A 13125-nucleotide genomic window follows, 5' to 3' on the forward strand; every position below is an offset into this window, starting at 1 on the left:
GACTTAATGTGGTATATGAAAGAAAAAGGTGAAGGAGGGTATTTAATTAGCATAGATTTGGAAAAGGCTTTCGACAGAGTAGAGCATAAATATTTGTTTGACTTAATTGAAAAATTTGGATTTGGGAGGAATTTTATAACATGGATGAAATGTTTCTATACTGACATTTTAAGTTGTATTAAAGTAAATGGGTTTTTAACTGATTATATTGAAATTTCGAGGTCTATAAGGCAGGGCTGTCCTTTATCGGCATTACTTTATACTTTAGTTGCTGAACCATTAGGAATAGCAATTAATAAAGAAAAACAAATACAAGGAATTTTAGTTGAAAATTGTGTAATGCAACAAAAAATTTTCCAATATGCAGATGACACGACTTTGTTTTTAAAGGATTTAAAGAGTATCGAAAAAGCAATGTTAATTTTTGAAAAATATTGTAGCGGAACAGGAGCTAAAGTCAATAAAGAAAAGACTGAGTATATGAGGATAGGGAAGGTGGATACTTTGGGAAGACAATGGGAATTTAAAGAGCAGAAGAACCAATTAAAGATTTTAGGAGTTATACTTGGGAAAGATGAAATGAAAACAAGAGACCTGATTTGGGAGGAGGTTATAGGCAAAATGGAAAAAAGACTTAACTTTTGGAAACAAAGAGAATTGTTTTTAAAAGGGAAAGTATTAGTTCTAAATTCTTTATTCCTGTCTAAGATGTGGTATATTTTAAGTGTGGTTAGTCTGCCAGCATGGGCGTACAAAAGAATAAAAACTTATATTTTAAAGTTTTTATGGGATGATAAGCCAGCAAAAATAGCATATGACACAATAATTGGGGAGGTGGAAAAGGGAGGTTTGAGACTCATAGATCCAATGGTAAGAATGAAGAGTATGAGAATAAAGACAGTAAAAAAGTTTTGGAATAATGATGATATGGTATGGAAAAAAATTATGAGTTTCTTTATAAATAAGTGTGGGAAAATGGGGGATGATTTTATGTGGATGAATTTTACAGATAATATGCTTGAGAAGATACCTGAATTTTATAAAGAAGTCTTAAGAGCATGGAAAGTTTTTAAAGGGAAGGTTCATGTGGAGTTTAAAGGAAGAGAGCAACTATTGAAACAGCCCCTTTTCTTAAACAAATTGATTTTAAGGAATAGTAATACAATTTTTTATAAGAAATGGTATTATGCAGGATTAAGACAAGTCAAAGACATTTTATATGAGGTAAAACCTGGGTTTTTACCTTTACAGGCAATTATAGACATATTAGAAGAGAATGAAGATATAGAAAATAGAAAGCTGATTAAGGAGCAATACATAAAATTAAAAGAAGCTGTGCCACTACAGTGGATTAAAAGCATTGACGATGAAGAAACAGGAAATGAGAAACCTGGAGTTTTTTTAAAAAGAAATGATGAACAGATTCCTTTCAATGGCTGTGTTCTTAAAATGTTTTATGTTTGTTTATGTGATCTTGTATTTTTAAGACCAAAAGCAACAGATTTTTGGGAAAGGTCTTTTTGTGAATTAGATGTAACAAAAATCTGGAAAAATGTAAAATGTAGGTTTAAAAGTCCCGCCCTGCATAATTTGGATTTCTTGTTGAGACACAATGTTTTAATGACTGAAATGAAATTGGCAAAAATTGGAATAGCACAAGATGCAAAATGTAAATTATGTATGGAAAAAGATGAAGGAGTGTTACATTTGTTTTTAAAATGTAAAAAATTAGACAATTTTATGAAGATGTTAAGGAAAATTGTGGGGGACTTTTTAAATGATCAGAATGATTGGTTAGAGAAATGGGAAACATTGATTTTATTTGGTTTTAATGGAACTGCACAAAATGTTTATGCATTAAATTTATGGTTAACAGTAGCAAGATATACGATTTGGAGAAGAAGGAATATAATGAAAATGAAAAACAAAGAACTTTCATTATGTAACTTATTTAAACAGTATCTGACTGCAGTGATGGAAGACATATACGACTATTTTAATATTAATGCACAAATGGATGTATTTGACAAATACATTGTAGAAAACAATCCATACATTATTAAAACATGGTCAGGTTTTAATGTGATTTTGCCTGAAAGATTTTAATTGTAATTTTGTTATTTTATTATTATTATTATTATTTTTATTTTTTTCTCCTTACTTATGTACTTTCTTTATTTCCTTATTTCTTTTTTTTTTTTATATATATATATATATATATATATATATATATATATATATATATATATATATATATATATATATATATATATACATTTTCTATTTCCGCATATGCTTCAAATGTAAGACTGTGAATGTATAAAAATTTTGTGTTTTTAATAATAAAAAAAAAAAAAAAAAATGCCCGATCTTGTCTGATCTCGTAAGCTAAGCAGGTTTGGGCCTGGTTAGTGCCTGGATGGGAGACCGCCTGGGAATACCAGGTACTCTAAGCTTTTTTGAAATTTTTAACTTAGTATATAATAATTTTGCCAAAAAATTAGAGTCAATGCCCGATCTCTGAATATAAGCAGGTTTGCGCCAGGTTAGTACATGGATGGGAGACTGCCTGGGAATACCAGGTGCTTTAAATGTTTGGATATTTTTCACGAATTATATAATAATCTTGCAAAAAAAAAAAAAAGAGTCAATGCCCGATCACTGAATTTTAGCAGGTTTAGGTCTAGTTAGTACTTGGATGAGAGACCGCCAAGGAATACCAGGTTCTTTAAGCTTTTGGAATTTTTTCACTTAGTATATAATAAATTTGGCAAAAAATAGAGTCAATGCCCGATCTCTGAATATAAGCAGGTTTGAGCCAGGTTAGTACATGGATGGGAGACTGCCTGGGAATACCAGGTGCTTTAAATTTTTGGATATTTTTCACGAATTATATAATAATCTTGCAAAAAAAAAAAAAAGAAGAAGTCAATGCCCGATCTCTGAATCTTAGCAGGTTAAGGTCTGGTTAGTAATTGAATGATAGACCGCCAAGGAATACCAGGTGCTTTAAGCTTTTGGAATTTTTTCACTTAGTATATAATAAATTTGGCAAAAAATAGAGTCAATGCCCGATCTCTGAATATAAGCAGGTTTGGGCCAGGTTAGTACTTGGATGAGAGACCGCCTAGGAATACCAGGTGCTTTAAGCTTTTGGGGTTTCTTTCCTACTTTTATAATGTACTGGCGAGTAGATTGGCTGATCTTTAAATAGCCTTCTCTTTGCAGCAGTCTTCGCTTATGGCCATACCAGCCTGGCTATGCCCGATCTTGTCTGATCTCGTAAGCTAAGCAGGTTTGGGCCTGGTTAGTGCCTGGATGGGAGACCGCCTGGGAATACCAGGTACTCTAAGCTTTTTTGAAATTTTTCACTTAGTATATAATAATTTTGCCAAAAAATAGAGTCAATGCCCGATCTCTGAATATAAGCAGGTTTGCGCCAGGTTAGTACATGGATGGGAGACTGCCTGGGAATACCAGGTGCTTTAAATGTTTGGATATTTTTCACGAATTATATAATAATCTTGCAAAAAAAAAAAAAAAGAGTCAATGCCCGATCTCTGAATTTTAGCAGGTTTAGGTCTAGTTAGTACTTGGATGAGAGACCGCCAAGGAATACCAGGTGCTTTAAGCTTTTGGAATTTTTTCACTTAGTATATAATAAATTTGGCAAAAAATAGAGTCAATGCCCGATCTCTGAATATAAGCAGGTTTGCGCCAGGTTAGTACATGGATGGGAGACTGCCTGGGAATACCAGGTGCTTTAAATTTTTGGATATTTTTCACGAATTATATAATAATCTGGCAAAAAAAAAAAAAAAGAGTCAATGCCCGATCTCTGAATCTTAGCAGGTTTAGGTCTGGTTAGTACTTGGTTGAAAGACCGCCTAGGAATACCAGGTGCTTAAAGCTTTTGGAATTTTTTCACTTAGTATATAATAAATTTGGCAAAAAATAGAGTCAATGCCCGATCTCTGAATATAAGCAGGTTTGGGCCAGGTTAGTACATGGATGGGAGACTGCCTGGGAATACCAGGTGCTTTAAATTTTTGGATATTTTTCACGAATTATATAATAATCTTGCAAAAAAAAAAAAAAAAAAAAAAAAAAGAAGAAGTCAATGCCCGATCTCTGAATGTTAGCAGGTTAAGGTCTGGTTAGTACTTGAATGATAGACCGCCAAGGAATACCAGGTGCTTTAAGCTTTTGGATTTTTTTCACTTAGTATATAATAAATTTGGCAAAAAATAGAGTCAATGCCCGATCTCTGAATATAAGCAGGTTTGGGCCAGGTTAGTACTTGGATGAGAGACCGCCTAGGAATACCAGGTGCTTTAAACTTTTGGGGTTTCTTTCCTACTTTTATAATGTACTGGCGAGTAGATTGGCTGATCTTTAAATAGCCTTCTCTTTGCAGCAGTCTTCGCTTATGGCCATACCAGCCTGGCTATGCCTGATCTTGTCTGATCTCGTAAGCTAAGCAGGTTTGGGCCTGGTTAGTGCCTGGATGGGAGACCGCCTGGGAATGCCAGGTACTGTAAGCTTTTTTGAAATTTTTCACTTAGTATATAATAATTTTGCCAAAAAATTAGAGTCAATGCCCGATCTCTGAATATAAGCAGGTTTGCGCCAGGTTAGTACATGGATGGGAGACTGCCTGGGAATACCAGGTGCTTTAAATGTTTGGATATTTTTCACGAATTATATAATAATCTTGCAAAAAAAAAAAAAAGAGTCAATGCCCGATCACTGAATTTTAGCAGGTTTAGGTCTAGTTAGTACTTGGATGAGAGACCGCCAAGGAATACCAGGTGCTTTAAGCTTTTGGAATTTTTTCACTTAGTATATAATAAATTTGGCAAAAAATAGAGTCAATGCCCGATCTCTGAATATAAGCAGGTTTGCGCCAGGTTAGTACATGGATGGGAGACTGCCTGGGAATACCAGGTGCTTTAAATTTTTGGATATTTTTCACGAATTATATAATAATCTGGCAAAAAAAAAAAAAAAAAGAGTCAATGCCCGATCTCTGAATGTTAGCAGGTTTAGATCTGGTTAGTACTTGGATGAGAGACCGCCAAGCAATACCAGGTGCTTTAAGCTTTTGGAATTTTTTCACTTAGTATATAATAAATTTGGCAAAAAATAGAGTCAGTGCCCGATCTCTGAATATAAGCAGGTTTGGGCCAGGTTAGTACATGGATGGGAGACTGCCTGGGAATACCAGGTGCTTTAAATTTTTGGATATTTTTCACAAATTATATAATAATCTTGCAAAAAAAAAAAAAAAATAGAGTCAATGCCCGATCTCTGAATCTTAGCAGGTTTAGGTCTGGTTAGTACTTGGATGAGAGACCGCCTAGGAATACCAGGTGCTTTAAGCTTTTGGGGTTTCTTTCCTACTTTTATAATGTACTGGCGAGTAGATTGGCTGATCTTTAAATAGCCTTCTCTTTGCAGCAGTCTTCGCTTATGGCCATACCAGCCTGGCTATGCCCGATCTTGTCTGATCTCGTAAGCTAAGCAGGTTTGGGCCTGGTTAGTGCCTGGATGGGAGACCGCCTGGGAATACAGGTACTCTAAGGTTTTTTGAAATTTTTCACTTAGTATATAATAATTTTGCCCAAAAATAGAGTCAATGCCCGATCTCTGAATATAAGCAGGTTTGCGCCAGGTTAGTACATGGATGGGAGACTGCCTGGGAATACCAGGTGCTTTAAATGTTTGGATATTTTTCACGAATTATATAATAATCTTGCAAAAAAAAAAAAAAAAGAGTCAATGCCCGATCTCTGAATCTTAGCAGGTTTAGGTCAGGTTAGTACTTGGATGAGAGACCGCCAAGGAATACCAGGTGCTTTAAGCTTTTGGAATTTTTTCACTTAGTATATAATAAATTTGGCAAAAAATAGAGTCAATGCCCGATCTCTGAATATAAGCAGGTTTGGGCCAGGTTAGTACTTGGATGAGAGACCGCCTAGGAATACCAGGTGCTTTAAGCTTTTGGGGTTTCTTTCCTACTTTTATAATGTACTGGCGAGTAGATTGGCTGATCTTTAAATAGCCTTCTCTTTGCAGCAGTCTTCGCTTATGGCCATACCAGCCTGGCTATGCCTGATCTTGTCTGATCTCGTAAGCTAAGCAGGTTTGGGCCTGGTTAGTGCCTGGATGGGAGACCGCCTGGGAATACCAGGTACTCTAAGCTTTTTTGAAATTTTTCACTTAGTATATAATAATTTTGCCAAAAAATAGAGTCAATGCCCGATCTCTGAATATAAGCAGGTTTGCGCCAGGTTAGTACATGGATGGGAGACTGCCTGGGAATACCAGGTGCTTTAAATGTTTGGATATTTTTCACGAATTATATAATAATCTTGCAAAAAAAAAAAAAAAGAGTCAATGCCCGATCTCTGAATTTTAGCAGGTTTAGGTCTAGTTAGTACTTGGATGAGAGACCGCCAAGGAATACCAGGTGCTTTAAGCTTTTGGAATTTTTTCACTTAGTATATAATAAATTTGGCAAAAAATAGAGTCAATGCCCGATCTCTGAATATAAGCAGGTTTGCGCCAGGTTAGTACATGGATGGGAGACTGCCTGGGAATACCAGGTGCTTTAAATTTTTGGATATTTTTCACGAATTATATAATAATCTTGCAAAAAAAAAAAAAAAAAAAAAGAGTCAATGCCCGATCTCTGAATCTTAGCAGGTTTAGGTCTGGTTAGTACTTGGATGAGAGACCGCCAAGGAATACCAGGTGCTTTAAGCTTTTGGAATTTTTTCACTTAGTATATAATAAATTTGGCAAAAAATAGAGTCAATGCCCGATCTCTGAATATAAGCAGGTTTGAGCCAGGTTAGTACATGGATGGGAGACTGCCTGGGAATACCAGGTGCTTTAAATTTTTGGATATTTTTCACGAATTATATAATAATCTTGCAAAAAAAAAAAAAAAAGAAGAAGTCAATGCCCGATCTCTGAATCTTAGCAGGATAAGGTCTGGTTAGTAATTGAATGATAGACCGCCAAGGAATACCAGGTGCTTTAAGCTTTTGGAATTTTTTCACTTAGTATATAATAAATTTGCCTGGGAATACCAGGTGCTTTAAATGTTTGGATATTTTTCACGAATTATATAATAATCTTGCAAAAAAAAAAAAAAAAAAAAAAAAAAAGAGTCAATGCCCGATCTCTGAATTTTAGCAGGTTTAGGTCTAGTTAGTACTTGGATGAGAGACCGCCAAGGAATACCAGGTGCTTTAAGCTTTTGGAATTTTTTCACTTAGTATATAATAAATTTGGCAAAAAATAGAGTCAATGCCCGATCTCTGAATATAAGCAGGTTTGCGCCAGGTTAGTACATGGATGGGAGACTGCCTGGGAATACCAGGTGCTTTACATTTTTGGATATTTTTCACGAATTATATAATAATCTGGCAAAAAAAAAAAAAAGAGTCAATGCCCGATCTCTGAATCTTAGCAGGTTTAGGTCTGGTTAGTACTTGGTTGAAAGACCGCCTAGGAATACCAGGTGCTTAAAGCTTTTGGAATTTTTTCACTTAGTATATAATAAATTTGGCAAAAAATAGAGTCAATGCCCGATCTCTGAATATAAGCAGGTTTGGGCCAGGTTAGTACATGGATGGGAGACTGCCTGGGAATACCAGGTGCTTTACATTTTTGGATATTTTTCACGAATTATATAATAATCTTGAAAAAAAAAAAAAAAAAAGAAGAAGTCAATGCCCGATCTCTGAATCTTAGCAGGTTAAGGTCTGGTTAGTACTTGAATGATAGACCGCCAAGGAATACCAGGTGCTTTAAGCTTTTGGAATTTTTTCACTTAGTATATAATAAATTTGGCAAAAAATAGAGTCAATGCCCGATCTCTGAATATAAGCAGGTTTGGGCCAGGTTAGTACTTGGATGAGAGACCGCCTAGGAATACCAGGTGCTTTAAGCTTTTGGGGTTTCTTTCCTACTTTTATAATGTACTGGCGAGTAGATTGGCTGATCTTTAAATAGCCTTCTCTTTGCAGCAGTCTTCGCTTATGGCCATACCAGCCTGGCTATGACCGATCTTGTCTGATCTCGTAAGCTAAGCAGGTTTGGGCCTGGTTAGTGCCTGGATGGGAGACCGCCTGGGAATGCCAGGTACTGTAAGCTTTTTTGAAATTTTTCACTTAGTATATAATAATTTTGCCAAAAAAAAAAAAAAAAAAAAAAGAGTCAATGCCCGATCTCTGAATCTTAGCAGGTTTAGGTCTGGTTAGTACTTGGATGAGAGACCGCCAAGGAATACCAGGTGCTTTAAGCTTTTGGAATTTTTTCACTTAGTATATAATAAATTTGGCAAAAAATAGAGTCAATGCCCGATCTCTGAATATAAGCAGGTTTGAGCCAGGTTAGTACATGGATGGGAGACTGCATGGGAATACCAGGTGCTTTAAATTTTTGGATATTTTTCACGAATTATATAATAATCTTGCAAAAAAAAAAAAAAAAAGAAGAAGTCAATGCCCGATCTCTGAATCTTAGCAGGTTAAGGTCTGGTTAGTAATTGAATGATAGACCGCCAAGGAATACCAGGTGCTTTAAGCTTTTGGAATTTTTTCACTTAGTATATAATAAATTTGCCAAAAAATAGAGTCAATGCCCGATCTCTGAATATAAGCAGGTTTGGGCCAGGTTAGTACTTGGATGAGAGACCGCCTAGGAATACCAGGTGCTTTAAGCTTTTGGGGTTTCTTTCCTACTTTTATAATGTACTGGCGAGTAGATTGGCTGATCTTTAAATAGCCTTCTCTTTGCAGCAGTATTCGCTTATGGCCATACCAGCCTGGCTATGCCCGATCTTGTCTGATCTCGTAAGCTAAGCAGGTTTGGGCCTGGTTAGTGCCTGGATGGGAGACCGCCTGGGAATACCAGGTACTCTAAGCTTTTTTGAAATTTTTCACTTAGTATATAATAATTTTGCCAAAAAATAGAGTCAATGCCCGATCTCTGAATATAAGCAGGTTTGCGCCAGGTTAGTACATGGATGGGAGACTGCCTGGGAATACCAGGTGCTTTAAATGTTTGGATATTTTTCACGAATTATATAATAATCTTGCAAAAAAAAAAAAAAAAGAGTCAATGCCCGATCTCTGAATTTTAGCAGGTTTAGGTCTAGTTAGTACTTGGATGAGAGACCGCCAAGGAATACCAGGTGCTTTAAGCTTTTGGAATTTTTTCACTTAGTATATAATAAATTTGGCAAAAAATAGAGTCAATGCCCGATCTCTGAATATAAGCAGGTTTGCGCCAGGTTAGTACATGGATGGAAGACTGCCTGGGAATACCAGGTGCTTTAAATTTTTGGATATTTTTCACGAATTATATAATAATCTGGCAAAAAAAAAAAAAAAGAGTCAATGCCCGATCTCTGAATCTTAGCAGGTTTAGGTCTGGTTAGTACTTGGTTGAAAGACCGCCTAGGAATACCAGGTGCTTAAAGCTTTTGGAATTTTTTCACTTAGTATATAATAAATTTGGCAAAAAATAGAGTCAATGCCCGATCTCTGAATATAAGCAGGTTTGGGCCAGGTTAGTACATGGATGGGAGACTGCCTGGGAATACCAGGTGCTTTAAATTTTTGGATATTTTTCACGAATTATATAATAATCTTGCAAAAAAAAAAAAAAAAAAAAGAAGAAGTCAATGCCCGATCTCTGAATGTTAGCAGGTTAAGGTCTGGTTAGTACTTGAATGATAGACCGCCAAGGAATACCAGGTGCTTTAAGCTTTTGGATTTTTTTCACTTAGTATATAATAAATTTGGCAAAAAATAGAGTCAATGCCCGATCTCTGAATATAAGCAGGTTTGGGCCAGGTTAGTACTTGGATGAGAGACCGCCTAGGAATACCAGGTGCTTTAAGCTTTTGGGGTTTCTTTCCTACTTTTATAATGTACTGGCGAGTAGATTGGCTGATCTTTAAATAGCCTTCTCTTTGCAGCAGTCTTCGCTTATGGCCATACCAGCCTGGCTATGCCCGATCTTGTCTGATCTCGTAAGCTAAGCAGGTTTGGGCCTGGTTAGTGCCTGGATGGGAGACCGCCTGGGAATGCCAGGTACTGTAAGCTTTTTTGAAATTTTTCACTTAGTATATAATAATTTTGCCAAAAAATAGAGTCAATGCCCGATCTCTGAATATAAGCAGGTTTGCGCCAGGTTAGTACATGGATGGGAGACTGCCTGGGAATACCAGGTGCTTTAAATGTTTGGATATTTTTCACGAATTATATAATAATCTTGCAAAAAAAAAAAAAAGAGTCAATGCCCGATCTCTGAATCTTAGCAGGTTTAGGTCTGGTTAGTACTTGGATTAGAGACCGCCAAGGAATACCAGGTGCTTTAAGCTTTTGGAATTTTTTCACTTAGTATATAATAAATTTGGCCAAAAATAGAGTCAATGCCCGATCTCTGAATATAAGCAGGTTTGGGCCAGGTTAGTACATGGATGGGAGACTGCCTGGGAATACCAGGTGCTTTAAATTTTTGGATATTTTTCACGAATTATATAATAATCTTGCAAAAAAAAAAAAAAAAAAAAAAGAAGAAGTCAATGCCCGATCTCTGAATCTTAGCAGGTTAAGGTCTGGTTAGTAATTGAATGATAGACCGCCAAGGAATACCAGGTGCTTTAAGCTTTTGGAATTTTTTCACTTAGTATATAATAAATTTGGCAAAAAATAGAGTCAATGCCCGATCTCTGAATATAAGCAGGTTTGGGCCAGGTTAGTACTTGGATGAGAGACCGCCTAGGAATACCAGGTGCTTTAAGCTTTTGGGGTTTCTTTCCTTCTTTTATAATGTACTGGCGAGTAGATTGGCTGATCTTTAAATAGCCTTCTCTTTGCAGCAGTCTTCGCTTATGGCCATACCAGCCTGGCTATGCCCGATCTTGTCTGATCTCGTAAGCTAAGCAGGTTTGGGCCTGTTTAGTGCCAGGATGGGAGACCGCCTGGGAATACCAGGTACTCTAAGCTTTTTTGAAATTTTTCACTTAGTATATAATAATTTTGCCAAAAAATAGAGTCAATGCCCGATCTCTGAATATAAGCAGGTTTGCGCCAGGTTAGTACATGGATGGGAGACTGCCTGGGAATACCAGGTGCTTTAAATGTTTGGATATTTTTCACGAATTATATAATAATCTTGCAAAAAAAAAAAAAGAGTCAATGCCCGATCTCTGAATTTTAGCAGGTTTAGGTCTAGTTAGTACTTGGATGAGAGACCGCCAAGGAATACCAGGTGCTTTAAGCTTTTGGAATTTTTTCACTTAGTATATAATAAATTTGGCAAAAAATAGAGTCAATGCCCGATCTCTGAATATAAGCAGGTTTGCGCCAGGTTAGTACATGGATGGGAGACTGCCTGGGAATACCAGGTGCTTTAAATTTTTGGATATTTTTCACGAATTATATAATAATCTGGCAAAAAAAAAAAAAAAAAGAGTCAATGCCCGATCTCTGAATGTTAGCAGGTTTAGATCTGGTTAGTACTTGGATGAGAGACCGCCAAGCAATACCAGGTGCTTTAAGCTTTTGGAATTTTTTCACTTAGTATATAATAAATTTGGCAAAAAATAGAGTCAGTGCCCGATCTCTGAATATAAGCAGGTTTGGGCCAGGTTAGTACATGGATGGGAGACTGCCTGGGAATACCAGGTGCTTTAAATTTTTGGATATTTTTCACAAATTATATAATAATCTTGCAAAAAAAAAAAAAATAGAGTCAATGCCCGATCTCTGAATCTTAGCAGGTTTAGGTCTGGTTAGTACTTGGATGAGAGACCGCCTAGGAATACCAGGTGCTTTAAGCTTTTGGGGTTTCTTTCCTACTTTTATAATGTACTGGCGAGTAGATTGGCTGATCTTTAAATAGCCTTCTCTTTGCAGCAGTCTTCGCTTATGGCCATACCAGCCTGGCTAGGCCCGATCTTGTCTGATCTCGTAAGCTAAGCAGGTTTGGGCCTGGTTAGTGCCTGGATGGGAGACCGCCTGGGAATACCAGGTACTCTAAGGTTTTTTGAAATTTTTCACTTAGTATATAATAATTTTGCCCAAAAATAGAGTCAATGCCCGATCTCTGAATATAAGCAGGTTTGCGCCAGGTTAGTACATGGATGGGAGACTGCCTGGTAATACCAGGTGCTTTTAAATGTTTGGATATTTTTCACGAATTATATAATAATCTTGCAAAAAAAAAAAAATAAAATAAAAAAAGAGTCAATGCCCGATCTCTGAATCTTAGCAGGTTTAGGTCTGGTTAGTACTTGGATGAGAGACCGCCAAGGAATACCAGGTGCTTTAAGCTTTTGGAATTTTTTCACTTAGTATATAATAAATTTGCCAAAAAATAGAGTCAATGCCCGATCTCTGAATATAAGCAGGTTTGGGCCAGGTTAGTACTTGGATGAGAGACCGCCTAGGAATACCAGGTGCTTTAAGCTTTTGGGGTTTCTTTCCTACTTTTATAATGTACTGGCGAGTAGATTGGCTGATCTTTAAATAGCCTTCTCTTTGCAGCAGTCTTCGCTTATGGCCATACCAGCCTGGCTATGCCCGATCTTGTCTGATCTCGTAAGCTAAGCAGGTTTGGGCCTGGTTAGTGCCTGGATGGGAGACCGACTGGGAATACCAGGTACTCTAAGGTTTTTTGAAATTTTTCACTTAGTATATAATAATTTTGCCAAAAAATAGAGTCAATGCCCGATCTCTGAATATAAGCAGGTTTGCGCCAGGTTAGTACATGGACGGGAGACTGCCTGGGAATACCAGGTGCTTTAAATGTTTGGATATTTTTCACGAATTATATTATAATCTTGCAAAAAAAAAAAAAAGAGTCAATGCCCGATCTCTGAATCTTAGCAGGTTTAGGTCTGGTTAGTACTTGGATGAGAGACCGCCAAGGAATACCAGGTGCTTTAAGCTTTTGGAATTTTTTCACTTAGTATATAATAAATTTGCCAAAAAATAGAGTCAATGCCCGATCTCTGAATATAAGCAGGTTTGGGCCAGGTTAGTACTTGGATGAGAGACCGCCTAGGAATACCAGGTGCTTTAAGCTTTTGGGGTTTCT

General features: G+C 36.6%; 10 pseudogenes; all 10 read left to right on the top strand.

Moving 5' to 3' along the window:
- The first annotated feature begins 3236 nt into the window (after nucleotides 1–3236).
- On the top strand, nucleotides 3237–3355 carry LOC127936546 (uncharacterized; annotated as a pseudogene).
- A 1070-nt stretch (nucleotides 3356–4425) lies between these two features.
- Nucleotides 4426–4544, top strand: LOC127936732 (uncharacterized; annotated as a pseudogene).
- Nucleotides 4545–5468: 924 nt separating this feature from the next.
- Nucleotides 5469–5586, top strand: LOC127937592 (uncharacterized; annotated as a pseudogene).
- A 500-nt stretch (nucleotides 5587–6086) lies between these two features.
- Nucleotides 6087–6205, top strand: LOC127937106 (uncharacterized; annotated as a pseudogene).
- Nucleotides 6206–8047: 1842 nt separating this feature from the next.
- On the top strand, nucleotides 8048–8166 carry LOC127936911 (uncharacterized; annotated as a pseudogene).
- A 655-nt stretch (nucleotides 8167–8821) lies between these two features.
- On the top strand, nucleotides 8822–8940 carry LOC127936547 (uncharacterized; annotated as a pseudogene).
- A 1065-nt stretch (nucleotides 8941–10005) lies between these two features.
- On the top strand, nucleotides 10006–10124 carry LOC127936201 (uncharacterized; annotated as a pseudogene).
- A 787-nt stretch (nucleotides 10125–10911) lies between these two features.
- Nucleotides 10912–11030, top strand: LOC127936909 (uncharacterized; annotated as a pseudogene).
- Nucleotides 11031–11950: 920 nt separating this feature from the next.
- LOC127937570 (uncharacterized) lies at nucleotides 11951–12069 on the top strand (annotated as a pseudogene).
- A 511-nt stretch (nucleotides 12070–12580) lies between these two features.
- On the top strand, nucleotides 12581–12699 carry LOC127937524 (uncharacterized; annotated as a pseudogene).
- Nucleotides 12700–13125: the final 426 nt, after the last annotated feature.

This window comes from Carassius gibelio, chromosome A19 (genome assembly GCF_023724105.1).
Source record: "Carassius gibelio isolate Cgi1373 ecotype wild population from Czech Republic chromosome A19, carGib1.2-hapl.c, whole genome shotgun sequence".
Lineage (NCBI taxonomy): Eukaryota > Metazoa > Chordata > Actinopteri > Cypriniformes > Cyprinidae > Carassius > Carassius gibelio.